This window comes from Bactrocera tryoni, unplaced genomic scaffold (assembly GCF_016617805.1).
Source record: "Bactrocera tryoni isolate S06 unplaced genomic scaffold, CSIRO_BtryS06_freeze2 scaffold_25, whole genome shotgun sequence".
Taxonomy (NCBI): domain Eukaryota; kingdom Metazoa; phylum Arthropoda; class Insecta; order Diptera; family Tephritidae; genus Bactrocera; species Bactrocera tryoni.
In genome coordinates, this window is record NW_024395977.1 from 104,012 (window position 1) to 112,660 (window position 8,649).

An 8,649-nucleotide genomic window follows, 5' to 3' on the forward strand; every position below is an offset into this window, starting at 1 on the left:
TGAAAAAATTTCGGTACCTGCCGACTGCTTATTTTGTGTTTCCAAGCACACTATAATATTCCAAAATCAAAAAAATAAATAAATTTTTCAAAGTCAAGTATTCTTACTGTATTCTTACTTGCAAGTTTTGGTTATACCCATTGGGCTGATAAAGCAACTAGCAGGATCGCCTATAATAAATAAATATGCAAATGAATAAGCATATGTATCTGAACATTTTAAGAAAAAAAATTAAGTTTTAAGTGTGCTTAAATCGGCTGTTAATAGTGGTCACTTCTATTTACAGCAGGATAACGACCCAAAACACCCATCTTATCTTTTACGTGCAGAGTTGTTATGGAATTAAAAATAACTCCATACGTCCCGCAATCACCATACATTAATCCTATTCAAAACATCTGGTACTTTTTGGAAAATCGTATTCGAAAACATCGAATTTCATCAAAATAAATAAATGCTGGATCATGGACTTAGTGGGTCAAAATATCCGGAAATAATACTAGAAATAGAGTGGGGAGCATGCACCGATGTCTAGGGACAATAATAGCAACAAAATGTAGGCCAAAAACTGCTAAAACTATTGTAATTACTTTTGATTTCTATAAATAATAATTTTTTTGATATGCTAAATTTAATGTTAAATATACATCTTTTGAAATGCATAGAAAAAACCACAAAATTTATTCATTTTATAATTTGTTATAAAATAAAAATAAATAAACGTGTCGTAATTTAGTAGAACTAGGTGTATGTAAACTTTATTGGTTCACTGTAAGTATGTATATTTTCTATATATCGTCACCTAAAATACAAAATAACGTATCATCAAAATATTCGAAATTGAGTGTCTTATTGATTACGCTTCACTACTTCAAATTACATACATACATAATATTACATATGTTCAACATTTTCAGGTTCTGCGGTCAGATATAAACCAGTTTTAACCAATATTAAAATTTTGTTTCACTCATGTTCTATTTTATTTCGTGTTTAATTCTTGCCACTGTAAATTTCCGAAAATGTTGTTACGTTATTTTGCATTTCAGGTGACGATATGTATGTATTTTATATCAAAGCACACAAGCATGTACGTACAAATTGAACTATTTCATGATGAATTCCTTAAAATCTTTCGGAATATACATATGTATAATAGTCATGTTTATGTTGTTATCTAAATATTTAATTAATGTAGGTTTGATAAGATATATACATACATATGTACATATTTATTTGCAGGCCTTTAAAAGTTTAAAGGCGAAGCGGTCGCACATATTCACGTATGTATGTAATTATGTGAGCATGTAAACAAAAAGAACCATACGCATAATGTTTGTAAATTTGTCCAGGCACAACTATGTATGTAAATATGTACACATATTGCTTCATGCGAAATCTCCGTTGTCCCGGGCAACCAATGGCCGAAGCTGAGATTTTGTCAAAGAGTCAACGTGTCGAAAGACTGACGCGACGACAAAGCGTCACAACATTGTGTTGTTGGCAGAAAACACAAACGAACATCGCCAATTGCCACTGCTTCCCTTGCCGCTGTAACAGCTTCTCCAACAAACCAGCGTAAATATGTATGTATGTATTTTTCTGTATGAGCTTGCATACTTATCGACGCAGATTTTTGCAAGCCGCGTAACAATATTTTTTACATTCCTTGACAAATACAGTCAATCCCGGTTATGTGCCACAATCAAAGATACAAATTTTTGTGGTTTGTTCAAAATAAAAATATAATATGGGACATAAGCGAGTGCGAATACTTAAGCGAGTGGTACTTAAAACAATAATTTCTATGTATTTCAAAAAACAAACCGTGAGATGCAGCAAGATATAGGCAGTTAAGAGGGATGATTTTCATTTAAACGGAGTACTACTTAACCGGGAATCACTGTACACATAAATAAGAGGAATATTGAATATTTTTAATACGCTTTTATTAGCTTCACTTGTAGGTATGTATGTATGTATGTTTGTTTGTAACTTTTTTAAGTGGTGCTGAAACCTAGAATATGCTTGGTGACATATTTTTCATATATCGAGCATTCCACGCTTTTCTCACAATAATGCAGGAATTATTTTTCACTTTTTAGTTTGATATGTTTTAAAAGCGTGTTTTTTAGTTTTTTTAAACTATATTTATTTTTGATACATTTCTTGACTCGAAAATCGACAAATAAACTATGTTGTCAATTTTATTCTAATATATTTGAATACTTATATTTGCGGCGTTGACACTTTTTCCTTCTCATACAAATATCAGAAATTGTTAAATTTATGATTTTTAGCTTTTGCCATCATCGCGAAAAGACGCTTGTAGGCAAAGACATGCTCGGGGAGATGTAATGGTGTTTGTTTTTATGAATGAAGCAAGTTTGCCTGTTGAAAGTGCGCTTGCGTTCATGAATGAAAATATTGTTGTTAGGTGTTTTTCTACAAATTTGAGCATCGACTATTTGGCTGCCATATTGACTTGTGACGCTGCTGACGCTATTTGAAACCATTGTTGTTTTTGTAGAACAATATTTGTAATTTTTGCGGGTGACATATCTACATGTGAACGCATATAAATATGTATGTTGAGTACGCATTATTTGTGTGGGAATGTCATACGCACATATTTACATGTGTACGCATATAAGTATGTATGATGCTTTTTGAAACGACTGTTGTTTTTGTAAAGCAATGTTTGTAGTTTTTGTGGGTGACATATTTACATGTGTATGCATATTTGGGTGTTGGTTTGTGTATACATTATTTGTTCGGCAATGTCGTACACATATGCATATGTATGCACATATAGAGCAGTGCGCGCACACTTTTTACTAATAAATGATAATATCACGATTTGAATTTGAATTCTAATTACATATGTATATATGTAACTATGTGCTAATAGCTAGATGCGTATGAAAATTTAAGTGAAGAAATGTAATTTACATACAATATTATTGTAATATATTAAGTTTTTTAGGATATTATGATAGTATGCCACATACATATATGTATATATATTAAGGTGGGCAAAAAAAAGTTTTTATTTTTTGTTTTCTTAGTTACCATGAAAATCTCATCCGACATGACTAAAAACAAGTTCTGGTAAAACCTGAGCTCTTTATATTAATATTAAGAGGTGCCTCATCGACATTTTCGATTTCCCTTATAAATAACACAGGAAATTGTGTTCTTTTTGTTTGGATTTTTAATGTACACAAACAAATAATTGGTAAGCGATAATCAACACTTATTCTTATAGGAAATTTACCGATCTACAAAAAAGGTCTAAAACATTTTTTGGCTGAGTCAACTCATTCAAAGTTATTCGTAGTTAAAGACCAACAAGAAATTATTAAAAATGATTTCCACAATTTTTAATCTTATATTACAAATTGGTGGCTAATAAACATAATAAATCATATTTTTTCGATTTATCTCATTTCTATTTAATTAATTCATAAAAGAAATTCAGGCAATCTTGTCATGCTGAACTTAATTGTTAATTTTCATTACTATTTTTGTATTATTATTATTGTATAGTAATTATCGATCTTAGTGACACCTATATGGGAATATAAGTAAATATTATTCAAGCTTACGTGAAGTTTGTATTTTTCTCGTTAAAATTTATTTAAAAGCTTGGTACACTGCTCCATCTGCGATTCTGGCACCATACAATGACCTGACCTTCATGCAAGACTTAGTTGAGTATAAAACTGTGAACAGCTCCGTATCAACAGCAGCTTGTTCAAAAATTAAAAATCACCTGTGGTATTTGAGTGAACAGTTGGCCATTATTTCTCTTTTTGTTGATAATGTGCCTCTACCCAAGAATGATAGAAAAAAGATTGCGCAATGACGAGTTCAAATTTTGTTCGTTCTGCGCATCTACGTCACGGTTGACCAACGTACAATCAGCTGATTTTCAGTTGTTTGTTTTCCTTTGCAATAAGAAGCAATTTTGTATTGCAGGCATACAAAAATATGAATATAATTAAAAGTTAACATCAATATAAGTGAATATTAATAAAAGATATCAATATAAGTGAATATTTTATAGTGAACATTTGCCTACATATTCATTTAATTGTATTTTCATTGTATTATTTAAGTTTGTCTCTTTGCTGTGTTTGTTTCAACCATATACATACATACATTTATGCAAATAAAAAGATTGAATATTTTGTGACCAAGTATCAATTTATTGTCTTATTTAATTTTCTTTTTTTGCTATACATATGTTCAATTAAGTTTTTATTTAAGGAACGGGTCCTAAAATACATTCTAGCTATAAAAAACAATTATTTTACTTTCGAGCTACCATTTACAAAATTACTTAAATCTAAGTGCTTCTGGGCGTAATTTGTACGTATACGAGTATGCAAATCAGCACCATTTACATCATCAAATACTGCTTGCAAGGCTCTCACATGCTCCATTAACATATCTGTTGGTTTTGAGAGTCCTCCTTCAGAAATCACCTCCCAAGTATAAGACGAACAATTTTCTGAATTGCCACAAATTTCGAGGTTGTCTTTACCGAGTTTGTGGCAGATGTACCCTGCCAAATTCTCAAGTCCGTCGTTGTTGAGAATCTCCAAGTCATCATTTTTTTCAATTGGGTCAGTGGAATTTAGATCAACTGACACACGTTGAAAAATATTACCTGTAAAAATATAATAAACATACATACATGCGTATAAATAAATGGAATAAATTGTTAGTTAAGATTATTATCATAATTAGGATAAGAAACAGTGCAAAAACTTAGTTTGTATATTAGTACATATTTGCATTTGTTAACATCAATACATTTTTATATTACAATGTTTTCTGTAGTTTTAGGTTTATAATACATATAATTTATAATACTTTTTAGAATTTTGGGACTTACCTGGCCGTTGATGAAAATGCAGCTAAGTTTTTGCTCCAAATTATTTCTGTGCAATTCCGAGGTTTTAATGGAAATCCTAAGGCGTTTAATTTCTGCTGACTGCTCGTTTCTGCACTTATTCAAAGTTCTAACACTATTCAGCCTTTGTCTAAAAAGAATTAGAAATACACATACTTATGTAAGAAAAAGATACTTCATCAATATCAAATAGGGCTAACATTTCTGTTTCCAAATGCAGTATTTTCTCGTCTTTCTCGTCCTGCAGTTTGAGATACCTCTCCAACCTCGTCTTCTTGAATTATTTCAACAGGGGCGGTATTCTTCAACATTATTGTCCTCTGCAGGAGCAGTTAACGTGGGAAAAGCGCTAGGCAGTAACTTAGTTGGATTCCGCGAACTTAAACCTGCAAGAGTGTTTGGTTATAAAAGTAAAATTATTGTAATCAAAATGCCAGAATTACACATTTCAAACTGCAAGTTGCATTAATTTTGTCCATACGACGACAAAAATTATCCATTGTTTTACCACTGTTTTATCTTTAGGGAAATGGAAAAATCTCCATTTCGTAGCACAATTTTTACCATTATTATTATTGCACCCAACACTGCGCAACTCATTTAAAAAAATATAAAATTTAACAATCAATACAACACTTGAAAACACAATTCGAATTCACTTTCAAAAGCGCGGGCGAATAATAAGTCAACCGTGACGTCAGCAAGAGCAGCTGACTGAAAGCAAACATGCGCATTGCGCAATCTTATTTCTATCATTCTTGGCCTCTACCCAAAAAAAAGAAAATGATTCAAGCTTTGAATAAAAAAGAAATAAACACTGATCCAAAAAAAAAAATTTGAAATTGAGCCAGGAAATTCAGACCAATTCTTATCAGCAGATCTGAGTGACTTTATTTCGAAAAAGTCAATGACTATATGTAGTTCAAACATTCGATTTACCTACAAACTTCATTGACAAAAATGTGGAATCTTGGTCACAGGATGAAAGCCATCAAGAGAATCTAAGCGCATCAGCGTGGTCAATGATGCAGCAGAAAGAGGTGTTGGTTTAATAGAGGAGTACAACAAATGTCTTACTAAAAATGAAGAACAATTGCAATATTTATTGCAAGTTGTTAAAAATCACCGACAAAAATTTCCCGATTGTAAGAAAAAGACTTTTGTTTAATTTTGAAATAATCAATATGTAAGAGATATGAAATAAAAAGTTGTGTTGCAATCGAAAAATTACTGAAAAATGGCTCTTATTAAATTACATTTCCTGAGAGTCAGACTTTTTTTGTAGATCGGTAAATTTCCTATAAGAATTAGTGTTGATTATCGCTTACCAATTATTTGTTTGTGTACATTAAAAATCCAAACAAAAAGAACAAAATTTCCTGTGTTATTTATATGGGAAATCGAAAATGTCGATGAGGCACCTCTTAATATTAATATTAAGAGCTCAAGTTTTACCAGAACTTGTTTTTAGTCATGTCGGATGAGATTTTCATGGTAACTAAGAAAAAAAAATAAAAACTTTTTTTGGCCCACCTTAATATATATATAGCATATATACAAACATATTCACATATGAAATTATATTATGGTATCAAACAAAAGAAATATTTAAAAAATAGCTTTTTTTCGTACATTAACTACAATTATTGTTGTGGAAATAGCATAATTTAATTAGAATATTATCAGTTTTGCATGTATTCATAAAAATACTCAAAATCATAATCATATCAATTAATATGATGGCATGTAAACGTATAAAAATATAAGCAAAAGGCGTCTGTAATAGCAATGTACATATATTTCTGAGCATAATTTTCATTAAATGCTCAACTCTGTTCACGCGCCACTGTTAAAATTTCTCCTTCTGAGCTAGCTGTGGTGAAACACCCTCATCGCATTTTGTTAGCTTTTGACAGTTCACACGCTTGTCCGTTGTTGGATATTCTCTATAAGCAAAGATAAAAGAGATCCATAACTCTCCTGCAGAGAACGTATAATATAGAGAAGGTTCAACTACGGACAAGCGTGTGAACTGTCAAGAGCCATGAATTTTCTATTAGTGGATTTCACCACTTTTGGCTCGGCAGGAGAAATTTTAACAGAAATGAGTGAACAGAGCTGAGCATTGAATGAAAATAATGCTCAGAAATATACATTGCTTTTACAGACGATTGTTGGCCTTTTGGCTTATATTTTTATACTTTTACATGCTATCATATCAATTGATATGAATATAATTTTGCAAATTTTTGTGAATTCATGCAAAATTGATAGCATTATTATTAAATTATGCTATTTTCATGGTAATATTTGTAGTTAATGGGCAAATGAGCTACCTTTTAAACATTCCTTATCTTTGATAATATTATATAATTTCGTATGCATGTATGTATATATGCTATATACATATATGAAATATTATCGTAATATCCTAAAAACATAATATATTACCATAATAATATACGAAATCATACCTCTTATCATTTAAAACTTTCATACGCATCTATCCTGGAGATATGTATGCAAGTACAAATCAATTTCAAATCAAGATATTATCATTTATCAGTAATAAATATTACTGTATATTTACATACATGCGTATGACATTCCCACACAAATAATGCACACACAATGTACATATATACATACATATCTGTATACAAATGTAAATATGTCACTCGCAAAAACTTCAAATATTGTTCAACAAAAACAACAATCGTCTAAAACATCATCACACATACTTATATACGTACACATGTAAATACATATGTATGTGCGTATGACATTCCCACATAAACAATGCATACACAACATACATACTTACATGCGTTCACATGTGGATATGTCACCCGCAAAAATTCTACAAAAACAACAATCGTTTGGAAAAGCATCAGAAACCAATATGGCAGCCAAATTGCCGACGTCAAAATTTGTAGTAAATTACACAACAACAAAATTTTCATTCATGAACGCAAATGTACTTTCGAAAAGCATATTCGATTCATTCATAAAAGCAGACGCCATTACATCTCCCCGAGCATGCCTTGCCTACAAGCGTCTTTTCGCGACGATTTCAAAAGCTAAAAATCATAAATTGAATATATTTCTGAAATGTATGAGAAGGAAAAAGTGTCAACCCCGCAAAAATAAGTATTAAAATATTTTAGAATAAAATTGACAACATACATAGATTATTGGTCGATTTTCAATTCAAGAAATTTTTCAAAGAAAATATTCAATATTCCTCTGATTCATGTGTACAGTCAATCCCGGCTAAGTAGTACTCCGCTTAAATGAAAATCAAATCCCTAAGAGTGATGAGCACTCTTAACAGCCTATGTTATATCTTGCTGCATCTCACGGTTTGTTTTTTAAATGAAATAGAAATTATTGTTTTAAGAACGACTCGTTTAAGTATCCGCGGTCGCTTATGTACCATATTATATTTTTATTTTTAACTAATTACAAATATCTGTTACTTTGATTGTGGCACATAACCGGGATTGACTGTATTTGTCAAGGAATGTGAAAAATATTTTGTAATTCTGAAATATTTTTACGCAGCTGCGTCGTTATGTATGCAAGCTTACACACAAACATACATATTTACGCTTTCCCACGAAGTAAAAACTAGCCGGTGGTTCCGTGGGAGAGTCCTGAGTTCTGAGTTGGGAGTTGATTAGGTTTAGCGGATTAAAGTTCCGCACTTCGGTTTTCGATGCTTCCCC

At 31.1% G+C, this 8,649-nt stretch overlaps 1 long non-coding RNA gene across 1 annotated transcript; it reads left to right on the plus strand.

Annotated features, from left to right (window-relative positions):
• The first annotated feature begins 3,985 nt into the window (after positions 1–3,985).
• LOC120780545 lies at positions 3,986–5,542 on the plus strand. The gene is made up of 3 exons (XR_005705902.1): positions 3,986–4,025; positions 4,889–5,081; positions 5,142–5,542. It is a non-coding gene; the product is annotated as an uncharacterized LOC120780545 (long non-coding RNA).
• The last annotated feature ends 3,107 nt before the right edge of the window (positions 5,543–8,649 follow it).